Source organism: Ostrinia nubilalis, chromosome W (genome assembly GCF_963855985.1).
Source record: "Ostrinia nubilalis chromosome W, ilOstNubi1.1, whole genome shotgun sequence".
Lineage (NCBI taxonomy): Eukaryota > Metazoa > Arthropoda > Insecta > Lepidoptera > Crambidae > Ostrinia > Ostrinia nubilalis.
In genome coordinates, this window is record NC_087118.1 from 6,705,729 (window position 1) to 6,718,484 (window position 12,756).

The 12,756-nt window shown below is 33.3% G+C and overlaps 1 long non-coding RNA gene across 1 annotated transcript; it reads right to left on the bottom strand.

Annotated features, from left to right (window-relative positions):
* Positions 1 to 437: 437 nt before the first annotated feature.
* Positions 438 to 9,344, bottom strand: LOC135086271 (uncharacterized). Its single transcript, XR_010260362.1, has 3 exons — positions 8,828 to 9,344; positions 2,559 to 2,753; positions 438 to 1,940 (listed from the first exon to the last, which is right to left on the bottom strand). It is a non-coding gene; the product is annotated as an uncharacterized LOC135086271 (long non-coding RNA).
* Between the last annotated feature and the right edge of the window lie 3,412 nt (positions 9,345 to 12,756).

Below are 12,756 nucleotides of genomic sequence, written 5' to 3' on the forward strand. Positions count from 1 at the left end.
GACCGTTCTGGTTGATGGATTTAAACGAAATGATGGAAAATCAGACACATCAATAAATTAAAACTAGGTAATGGCTGTCCACCGATATTGTAGGTATTAGTTACCATATTGTATAGAATGAACAGAACATAACAACGAAAGTATGTAGAAACTTATTATGTTAGTTGAAGGAGTGAACGCAAAATCCATGAACGTCTTGTATAATAATGGACAGGATGGATCAGCGGAAGGTTGTGTAGGCAAACGAGTTTTTGAAATAATTAGTGTATGTGTGTACGTGTGTGATATTTTTCAATTGTGCATCGTTTTTATCATCAGTCGTTGAAAGCATTTTATCATGTCATTAACCTAAATTGGGGAGGCTAAATCGCGACGCCGTTTTTAAAGGCGTCGTGAGCTAGCCTTCCCAATTTATTTACTACTGATAGGTTATTAGAAATTTAACGCCAGTGCCATCCGAAAATTCTTCTGTTGAGAGTTGAAGAACACTATTTATCGTCTGAATCATACCGTCGAAACATGGGGGTCGTGTCATTTGTATTTCATTTTTACGATTTTTAGTAATTTTCTTTATATTCATAAACATTTCCCTACCTTTGATTAGAGTTTGATTAACAATCGAATTTTTATTATTTGTTATAGCACATCTATGTGGATTCGAATCAAATTTATTTTTTGAATTAAGACAATCAAATAAATCATTACATAATTGTACAAAATCAGCTGTATTTTTTGCAGTAGTGCTCTTCAACTCTCCGCTATCTATGGCTGTTTTTATTGCACCAGCAACAGAGTTACTTAATATTTGTGTGGCCAGTTTTACTTTCATTTTTTGAAAGCTATTTGGATTTATGTGCACTGGCGTTATTTTTCTTAAACATTTACTTTTATTCATTTTATCAATATTGTACACATGCAAAATATCATTGAATGAAATTTGATCACCATTTAAATCAAAATCATGCTGAAGTAAATTATTCCGGATATTTTTAATCAAATGAGGTGTGTCAAAAATTGCATACATTTTATGTCCATTTATAAAATAAAAAGGAGAATCAACACTAGCACCCAAATTTTTGATCAATTTAACATTCGTTGTAGCTTGATCACAAACGGTTACTTTTGGTAACAAGCCACATTCAAATAATTTGTCGATTACAGATTCTAAAATCATTTTTAATTTATCAGCATGCACGTTTTTCTGCGATAAAAAATATGCTATGGGGATCTTCCAATTTGTGTAGATTCCCCTGGCAACAAATACAAGTGCATATTTGGCTTCATTGTTAATTCTATCCCCACCACCAAAATCTTCAAATCCCTCTATTAAATCATATTTATTTGTGTATTCTAAATTAATCATAATGCTCATTTCGTCAAAACACACCGCACATGCCCTTTCCTTAATTGATTTATCAGAAAATTTATTTTTAATATTTTCAAATATTTCGCTATTTATTCCTGGCAAGCAATTGGTTTCTTGTAACCATCGTTGAATTGTAGATGGAGCAGCCAAAACTATGCCTGATTTTACCATAAATTTGTAAGCAGCGGGCGACTTATAATATAAGGACATGCAGAATTTTTTTTCTTCTTGCGTAAATTGTTTTTGTTTTAACCTTAGTTGTAATTAGTTATTAATTTACTTGATTCGCTTTTAAAAGTATGTTTGGATAAATCAATGAAATTTTTATTTTTTAAACTTTTGTTTTTAATTATTTGCCGTTTTAATGACTTATTACTTTTTACTAAAAGTGTTTTCAGTTTTTTACACTTCGGTGTATCTACTATTTTTCTTTTTTTGGGTGTGGTCGAATACAGCTGTTCTTCATTCTCCGCCTCAGTGTCTGATTTGTGGGTTTCTGCAAGAATCCTCTTTTTATTTACATAAACCCTTTGTGGTGTTAAAACTTTTAAACTTGCAGGTGAACTAGATGAACCTGGTGAAAAAAATGAAACAGATTGATAACGTTCTTGTTTTAAAATTTTACATAATATTAAAAAAAAATGCTTTTTTGCAACTTCGGTCGGACCTTCAATAGTACCTATAAATGTATTGCACTCATGAGATTTTAAGCACTACTTTCAAACTATGGCATGGGCCAAACATTTTTGCAAATAGCGATCTTTATTTACTTATTTATAATCTACTTGAAGGCTTACAGAAAGTCCAACGCGCCAACAATTTATACAATACAGATAATTTATAATATCAATGTCAATATGTAAAATTGTCAAATAAATAAAACGATGTAATAGTCAAATAACATTAAAATTAAATACACAAAATAATTAAGTCCAAAATAGAATTTCTCGAAAACGGTTTGAGGTAGTCCACTTTTACCACAGTCATTATTGTATTAATAAATGCCCTAGTAAGGGCTACCTAGTAAGTATATATCATCAGTTTACGTTCTCCACAATAGTCTAGTGGCGACGAACCCTGCGTTCGAACTACCAAACCTCGGGAGGTCCGGAATCAGCAGTCTGACACCAACACCATTGAGCTGTTGTCACATATGAATTAATGATAAATTAAATAATGCATGTATACTAACCTGGCAAGTGAGATGGAGAATGATTCTGAGATGTTGTATCAACTTCCGGATTCTGATACGGTTCTGGTATTGCTTGTCTTCGGAGTGTTTTTCTCACATTAGTCGCACTCCGTATATATTTATTTTGGAAATGGTCAATACATATGTATCTTGACCGCAATTTCTCTCGAGGCAAATGTGTTATTGTCATATTACCTAAAAATATAATATTAAATATGAAAATCCAGCAAATGCAAAGAATTGATTTGAAAAGTTCAGATAAGGTGGCAGTAGAAAATTATAAGAATTTTGTCTGTAGTTGAAATAGCAAGCAAAGTATACTTTTATAGTCTTTTTCACGTAAGATGATCCGTATGACACTTCAAGGTTATCCATATTACGCATACTACATATGCAGAATATTTTTGAAAAAATATTTGTATTTTATTAGCAATATAATAAAAAAAAAATAACTACCTTGTCTTGAAATATATAGTAAAATCTGAGTCTATTGATTATATTTTAATTAAATACGATGTAAAAATATCATTTATTTCATGTACGCAATGTGTGAAACGGAATAGATTTAGTGCTGGGGTATTTCTTTTATAATAAAATCGATTATTTCCGCGGTTCATTAATCGATTGCAGTGAATACTTAGTTATTAAAAACATCACAAAAATCAACTATATTTTTCGATTATTGACTTTAATAAACGCATTAAAAATAAATTAATGGTTTTTAATTTAAAGAAACAGAACCAGTACTTTTTAGGAATCGTTTTTTTGAACATGAACCATGAAATTTGAATATTATCAATAAAAAATTGTTACAATAATATTTGTAATTGTAAAAAACATGTTTTTTGTTAAATAACACCTATACAAAATATTTCTCTAAAAGTAGGTTTTACTAACTCTTCGAAAAAAATCGATAGATAAATCGCTATGGTTTAGTTATGTGACATCTCTAAATCTTTCAAACTCGAAACGTCATACGGATCATCTTAGGTGAAAAAGACTATAGATAGCAATAAATCCGTACCGCGCGGGAATAACTTGACAACTCGACCTGCACTTTTTTTTTTTATTAGCTTAAACGCTTCCTCTACCTTATACCCTACTGGTATAAAAAACTCAACTCGAAATACCCAAAAATACTTGAAATACAGCTCTTGTTCATAAGTAAATATCTACAATTTAGGCAATAAATATTTGACATAACGATATATCCAATTAATATTATTCGTACAAACATTTATATTTCGATTTATCAATGTATGTCAGAACATGTATTTATTAATATCTCGACTTATACATTTATGGATTTTCGTTTTTAATTTGACAAAAACAGTTATCAAGTTATGATCCCCTCTGAGTACTAAACACATCCATGATATGTGCAGTTGTCTAGTTATGCACGCTGTCAAGAGTTTGGATATTTGGAGTTATCCAGCTATTACCTTCGTATAATCATATTTTTATATGTGTCATTAGCAGTTGTTAAAATATAACATTGTTAGCTTTATATATTTTTTACTTATCAAAGCGTTAATTATTACTTTTATTACTATTTTCAATAGTTTAAAACTAAATTAACGTTTAAATAGCAAGTTGAAAGTAGAAGGATATGTTTAGTCAATAGGTAGGTCTATCTACTAATGTTTTTTCATAACAGACTAATATTTCGTTTGACAACAGAATTTAAGTAAAAAATCTAATAATAAACTTTTAGGTCAATTTTAAGTTCCGGATAATTTTTATAGTCTATTTGACTTCAATGACATTATTTAGGAATAATGATGAGGTAAAAGTAAGTAGGGTCGATACGCCAGATCTCGTCCATTTAGTGAGTTGGTAGATTTGAGGAATAAAAATAATATAAGGTGGGTGCACCAATCCCACACCAGGAACCAGTCTGTAGTACACCATTTCTAATTTCACATCAAAATATTAACAATCTGTCCAATTTCCCGCCACTTTTGTTACGTTTGGTAGCACTGCCGTACTTCTACCAATCATTAGTCATAAATAAAAGCGACAAACACGACTTGGTACGATCAGTAGGCCTAAGATGCGCGCCGTGATAACTTTTATCGACGTCAAAATGTATGGGCAAAATCGATAAAATGGCGTGATAACCGCTTATCGCGTCGCGCATCTTAGGCCTACTGGTCAACCTTAGGCACATTGCGACTTTCCACATTGATTGTTAAATAAAAATAAACCTTACAGCTATTAAGAAAATTGGAATAAGCTACTTGATTCTATGATAGTTAAGGAGTAGTGAATTCTTTTTTTCGCAATGATTGTTGTAATAATTGAGTCACAATATCAAAATTACTTTTAAAATGTCACTTATTCGGTTTGTTACTGGTACACCCACCCTACAATTTTTCGTAATCATTTTGAACGAAAAATTGTTGTCATTATGCTCCCTTTAGTCTTTATAAGTATAGTATTAAACTTGCTCTAAACCATTAGAAGTTTTAATATTATCTTTGTAATATTAATGAAATATAAAAGAAATGCATTCAAAATCACTAATAATTAATAACAGCATTTAAATAAAAAAATATAAATAAAATCTTACTAATTGGTATTCAAAATATTTAGGTATCACACTTAATAATTATAAACATACATACATATATTTTAGTTTATTTCATTTTTTGAAATTTCAATAGTATGGCTCAATTTGCAATATGGTCTCCTCTCTAGGCACAGTTTGCTTTTTAACATTATTTATAACGTCTGTATTTAGAAAATAGTCGTGATAATGTGGACGCAAATTGGCTATCACAAAGGGTAAGCTACATTTGGAGCGTGTATTAGCGTCCAGGAAAAGGCCTAAGTACTGAAAAAAATCTTTGTGTTCGATACGTCATGTAAATAACGTTTTAAATGATATAAAACATGCATTGTTTTGTATATTTTAATATCTTTGACCCAGTTAGACCAGACCGCAATCACTTCTGACGCAAAGTGGAAATTGCATTGTAGTAAATTCGCATCCACCTTATTTTAAGTGTCATTTAATAAAGTACAATCACCGATATCATTATCCGTATTGTATGGTTCATGGTTAAGGCTTAGAGACTGCTGTAAATCCCAAACTGGACCTAAATATATTAAAAACTTACCTTGAAACGCGCACCTGCTCACGTGGGATTTATTTTTGGCAAAAACGGTAGCATGCTATAAGTTTTTTTTAATGTGGGTTTACCTGTCATACATTCAGGGAATCATAGCAATAGCTTTCGTTCTAGATTGATCCGTCATTTGGACGTGAACTGGACGATGGACGCGAAAGGGCGTGTCGACCTTACGCAAAAATATATCCAGTTAATTTTAATTATTTTAAGCTTAATGGTAAGCTTAAAATAATTAAAATTAATTGTGCTTGTTATGAAGCATGGCTTTTGTTATTTTATTTGTCTTTTTTTAAATTTTAAGCAAACGTACAATTATCTGATCAAAAGCGATCATAATCTGCGATTATATTTGATTTTTCTATTAAATTTGTTACTATTTCATTGCAAAAGTGATAAAAATATGTTCTATTTTTATGTTTTGTTTTTTTACCTAAACTTAATTCCAAATAATTAACTTAAATCCAATTTTTATACCTTAAATATTTGTTTTTCTTTGGTGAATAACTTGACAAGTCGTCGGTACACAACTTGACAAGTCTTTTTTTTAATAGATTAAGAAGATAATTTAATCAAATTCTTACGCCAATCGAAAGATATGCATCAAATTAGCTTATTTCAATCATAAAAATATCAATTATCATTAATTCCGATTTACCAGAGAACTCTAAACTTTAAAATCGCTCCCCTGAAAAGTACGCGAAAATGACATGTCAAGTTATTCCCGCGCGGTACGGAAATAGGTCTTCATTCATTCAGATATTGCTATTTTTTTGTTAATATGTCAGAGTCCTTAATTCCAGTTTAAGTGTCAATAGTGATAAAAAAATACCTAAGGCCCGATTTTCACCAAGATAGAGCAGTGCGGAGAAATATTTTGAATAACCAGTTAGATTTCATTCTGTCAATCTTATTCAATCTGAATTAAATCTGATTGATTACTCAAAACATTTCTCCGCTCCGCCCCGCCTCCACCTCAGTCATGGCGAGGAGTACTGGTTAATCGACACGGACAAAAACAGCGCGGGCCACCATGCAGGAAAAATCTTTAAAACCCCCCAGGTGGAGGCAGGCGGAACGTTTGCCTAAGCCCATTCTTTGGACTTAGGAGGGCCGCAGTAGGTACGTCTGATCAGCAGAGCTGACTGAGGCGCCACCCTTCGGATTATTACTGGGCGGGTAGTCCGGTCGCCGAGCAGATAGAATTTCGTACAATGACCGCAAGCTACCCATCATTATCGCTCGCGGGTAATTATATTGCAGTGGCGACTATGCGACGGGTAGTGAGTGTGCGAGCGCGACAGCAATATAATTACACGCGAGCGATAAGGATGTGTACTGTGTAGGTACAATGTAGCGTACCTACAATGACGTGCGAAATTCTATCTGCTCGGCGACCGGACTAGAGTCCCCTTGGGTCAGTAGGTATGCGCAAAGCATTTTCCGGCGTAAAAAGAAAAAGGATATGAGCAGAGAAAAATTATAAAAAAGTAGATAGAAGAAGCATTACTAATTTATGACTTTGGTACACCCAATAACCACTTCAACAAGCGATATTGGATGTCTGGATGTTTGTTACTCTTTCACGCAAAAACTACTGAACGGATTTTGATGAAACTTTACAGTATTATTGTCTATAACCCAGAATAACTTATAAGCCATAATTAACGACGATCTGTGACAAACTAAATTTCACGGGTGTGAAGCCGCGGGCAAAACCTATTCTGTAATAAAAATGGTTCTAAATGCATAGCAAACTTGTTTAATTACTTACAGTATTAATATTTTTTATCAGTCCCTAACAATACCTATTAATCTCAGATGCCCAACCATCACCAGATCATTCCTAACCAGAGCCCTCAATGCAGAAATTTGAAATTTTCAAAATTTCTCCTAAAATAAAGCATAAAATGGCCCTTTTAGATATGACATAGGTAATTAACAAATTAACTAATTATAAAGTATTCAAAAGCATCATAAATAAGTTTAGGACCAAATGACGTTGAAAATTATACCGATTTTTGTAAAAAGATCCGATTAGACTGATTCAACTCAAGACTCAAGTAGTTTTAAAGCAAGATCTGAAAAGACTAGAAAAAAGTGTCCGTTCCAATCTAATAAATGATAAATTAAGACAAGAGTTTTGGTTAAACAATTTTATAATATATTTACATTAACTTAAAAACTAAAATTTAAAAATTACTAACAACAAAAACTATTTACAAGATAAAAAAGATTTAACCCCCAGCGCCGCAGTCAGGAATAGTGCCCAAAAGGCTGGCAGCAAGTTTTGGTAAATGTCAAATTTGTCTTTCTTCCAATGAAAATTTTGATTTCAATCACTTATTTTGTATGTATGAATAAAAAATCTTAATAATGTAAATTTCCAAATTTTTTATATTCTCCTATGATGTGTTTCTTCTCAACACTTGCCAAATGTTTGTCTCAAAGCACTGGTAGAGGAAAAATTAGCAAACGATTTGCAATTACATTAGTCCCAAATAAATAATTATTTTATTTTATTTTGTTCGGAATACCAACAGCAATCAATATAAACAATGAAGACTTAAAATTATATCTAGGTACTTACTGTAATTAGCCATTTACAGGTAATCGCATATGGAAGTCTAGATGCAAAATAGACCATGAGCTATTACAAATTATTTCTCAAAAAGTTTAAATTTAGCGGTTATAATTAGAATATAAATAAGTAGCTTTTGCCCGCGGCTTCACATTATCGTCACAAATTATAGCCCATAATATGTTATTCAAGGTTATAAACAATAATACTGTAAAGTTTCAACAAAATCCGTTCAGTGGTTTTTGCGTGTAAGAGTAACAAACATCCAGACATTCACACAAACTTTCGCTTTTATAATATTAGTAGGATAAAAAACTTTATTTCTTTTACAAACGCCTTAAAGTTAACTTAATAATTGAAGCTTTTGTGTGAGGGATAGACTGGTATCTGTACTCACTAATGGCACTCTGTCTAACCGATTATTTATTTTAGAATGAAAAAAACATGTTAAATTTTATTCTACAAACAAAATAGCAATTGCAAAACAGATGTATCAAATTATTATTCTAGTTTTCTCGTATCAGTATGTTTTAGAAGATGTATGTATATTTGCTTACCACAGTTATTTAACCATACTTCTAAGCGATCTGGATCTTTCCAAGGGAAACGGAACATTGACTTCTTATCTGAAGTATTTGTACACCTAAAATAGGAGCACTTATTCGGAGGCATTTTGTCTGAAATCCTTTTCACAAGCCAGGTCTTCGTGCGAGCTGAGGTCAAATTCCGGTACGGGTACGCCAAAGGTCGATAAGAAAATCAGCAGTGTCGGAGTCCAGATACGTAGCCAAAGTAAATCAAGAAAGAAAGCCCAATCGAAGTCCAATTTCAGTCCAGGTCACAAAATAAAAATCACAAAAACTAGGAATCGCCAACTCGAACTGAGAAACTCGAAGTCGTAAAACAAAGTTTTGAACTTTTGACATGATTCAAAAGTCAAAACTTTAAAAGTGATCTCTCAATCTATGCTTCATTATACTACTGGCTAGCCTTTTCTTTCCAGTACGCATTACGTTATGCGAGAATGAAATGGATATAGCAATAATTTATCCGGCAAAATAATATGAATGATGAATGCAGTCAAACTTTTTTAATACTAAATTGTGTTTTTTTCATTTTTATTTAAATGTAGAAGTATTGTTTTTTACAAGAAATTAAAATTAATAAAAATAATAAATATTTACAAAATTTTGTATTTTTATAAGTGTAGAAACAAAACAGCATCGATGAGCGCCATCTATTACATCATTTGTAACTAAATGCTAAATCAACAGCGCTTCAAAAACTATTGCTTATGACTTCTGTTTTTACTAAAGATAAAATTTTATTATTTATAGAAATTTTGTGTATTTGAATCATTCACTGTGTTTAAATGAACAAATTAATGTGTAAAACATTTTTTCATTATAGTTTACTAAGCATTAGTGACTTTTTACAAACGTCTTCAGAAATTCGATACTTATGTCGCCATCTAGTGAGATTGATTTGGAATGATTCAAGATTTATAGGCATCGGGTTCCCGTGCTATTACGCTCACAAGAGCGCAATTTTTTTGTGTTCAGAATTGATCTACCTCACAGCTCAAGGTGGCTCAATCGTCAGTGTTGTATAAGCAAAGTAAAATTAATAAAAACTTAATTTTAAGAAGCATTTATTGTATTTACGATTGGTAAACTTTAATCTAGTGGTGTTTGTATAATCGTACCATATCTAAAGTACCTATTAATAAACTTCAGTGTTGTGATAATTCGAAATTGGACACACAGTTTTAAAAGGTGTAGTGTCGGAAAATAGACACGGTGAAGTAAAGTTAATGTTTTTATTAGCTAAAATAATTTTTTTGCTACAGTATTTTGTCATATTAAGTATGTATTTCAAAATTATTTAAAAAGTGTAGTTTTTTTAATTATTTAAATTACTACAGTTAATTATTATTCCTAAACTAGCGGCCGCCCGCGACTTCGTACGCGTGGATCCCGTTTTACCCCCTTCATCTATCTTACGCGGTTTAGATTTTTTCATACAAATGTTTTTTCCTGCTTACTCCCGTTCCCGTTGGAATTTCGCAATATCCTGTTGTAACTAAGCTTTAAGTTTACTAAGGGACCTACATGCCAAATTTCAAGCGTCTAACTTAAGCGGTTTAGATTTTTCATACAAAAGGATTTTCCCGGTAATTCCTGTTCCTGTGGGAATTTCGGGAATTCCTTTCTTAGTGCACCTCTACGGTATCTAAGCTACGTCCCTTATAAATTTCAAGTGCCTACGTTTAGCCGTTTAGGCTGTGCGTGGGTATGTCAGTGAGTCAGTCATACAAAAGGAATTTCCCGCTAATTCCAGTTCCCGTGGGAATTTTGCAATATCCTGTTGCAACTAAGCTTTAAGTTTACTAAGGTACCTGCATGCCAAATTTTTAGCGTCTAACTTACGCGGTTTAGATTTTTTCATACAAATGTTGTTTCCCGCTAACTCCCATTCCCGTGAGAATTTTGCAATATCCTGTTGTAACTAAGCTTTAAATTTACTAAGGTATCTGCTTGCCAAATTTCAAGCGTCTAACTTAAGCGGTTTAGATTTTTCATACAAAAGGATTTTCCCGCTAATGCCCGTTCCCGTGGGAATTCCTAAGTATCCTATAACCTGCCCAGGAGTATGAAGAATAATTGCACCAAGTTTCGTTAAAATCTGTCGAGTAGTTTTTGTTTCTATAAGGAACAGACAGACAGACAGACAGACAGACAGACAAAAATTTTACTGATTGCATTTTTGGCATCAGTATCGATCACTTATCACCCCCTGATAGTTATTTTGAAAATATATTTCATGTACAGAATTGACCTCTCTACAGATTTATTATAAGTATAGATATTGTGAAAATAACAAAATAATCTATGGTCATTGTTTATTGTTTTTGTATATGGCAATAAAAGTCAGTCTTGAGAAAACCGCCAACTGCGTTTTATTAACAGGTTATGGGCCCAGACTCAAAAAGTGCGAAAGTATATAATTTCCGTGTATAAAGTGAATAAAAATGTCGACGAACTATATAGCAAACGTTCCAAAACTTAGAGGTCGCGAAAATTATGACGACTGGTCTTTTGCGGCATCAAATGTGCTGGTGTTAGAAGGCATGGCGGACGCCATTGCAACACAGTTAGCGGCAACGGCGACTACAGCCCAGAAAATTGAAGATTCGAAGGCGAAAGCAAAGTTAATCCTCACTATCGATCCGGCGCTTTATGTTCACATAAAGCAGGCAGCTACCACATATGATCTTTGGACTACATTGAAGAATATGTTTGATGATTCAGGCTTCACAAGAAAGATAAGTCTATTGAAAAATCTCATCAACATACGCCTCGTAAACTGCGAATCTATGACTAATTATGTCACCCAAATAATAGAAAACGGGCAACGGCTAAGAGGAACAGGCTTTAAGATTTCGGATGAGTGGATTGGTGCATTGATGTTGGCGGGACTACCAGAAAGGTACGCTCCTATGCTTATGGCCATTGAACACTCAGGTATCGAAATAACCGCCGACATTATCAAAACGAAGCTGATGGACATGAGTGATGATGCAAGTACGTCTCCAGTATCCGAGAATGCATTATTAGCTAAAGGAACTCATAATCATAATTCTCGAGGGAAAAATAACAACGTCAACAAATACAGTTATGGCGGGAAACCACAAACGTCAACTGCGCAAACGTCAGAATCGAAAACTGTCAAAGTGATAAAATGCTACAATTGTAAACAAACCGGTCACTACAAAAACCAGTGTCCGAGCTTGGATAAGAACAAAAGAAAGCAATCCAACGCTTTCAGTGCTATATTTCTGACTGGAAGGTTCAACCAAAAGAGTTGGTACGTTGACAGCGGCGCCAGTAGACACATGACTGCGAGACAAGAATTGATCGTGAATGCATCACAGAAGTTACACACGAAGGAAATTATCATCGCAAACCAAACAAGTGTTCCAGTAACGTGCTCAGGAGATGTGAATATCGTGACTGTCGTGAACGATATTGAGTATGACATCACAGTTTCCAACGTATTGTGTGTACCAAACTTGACCACAAACTTGCTCTCTGTGAGTCAGTTGATTGAGAATGGCAATAGAGTGACTTTTGAAGAAGGTATTTGCTGTATCTACAATCAGCAGAATGAACTTGTTGGCCAAGCTGAGTTGATTGACGGCGTATACAGATTACATACTTTGGAAACAGAAGAGACAGCAGTAGCAGTGCCAGCAGTGATATCTAGCAGAACATAGCATAGACGCTTAGGACACCTTAACAGTGGCAGCCTAAACAAGATGAAACAGGCAGTAGATGGAATTTCATTTCCAGAAGATGCAAAGATTGCAAAGTCTGACTGCATTACTTGTTGTGAAGGCAAGCAAGCCAAACTACCATTTCAACAGAGCCACACTAAAACTGAGAGAGTGCTGCAGTTGATTCATGCTGATGTTGGAGGTCCAATG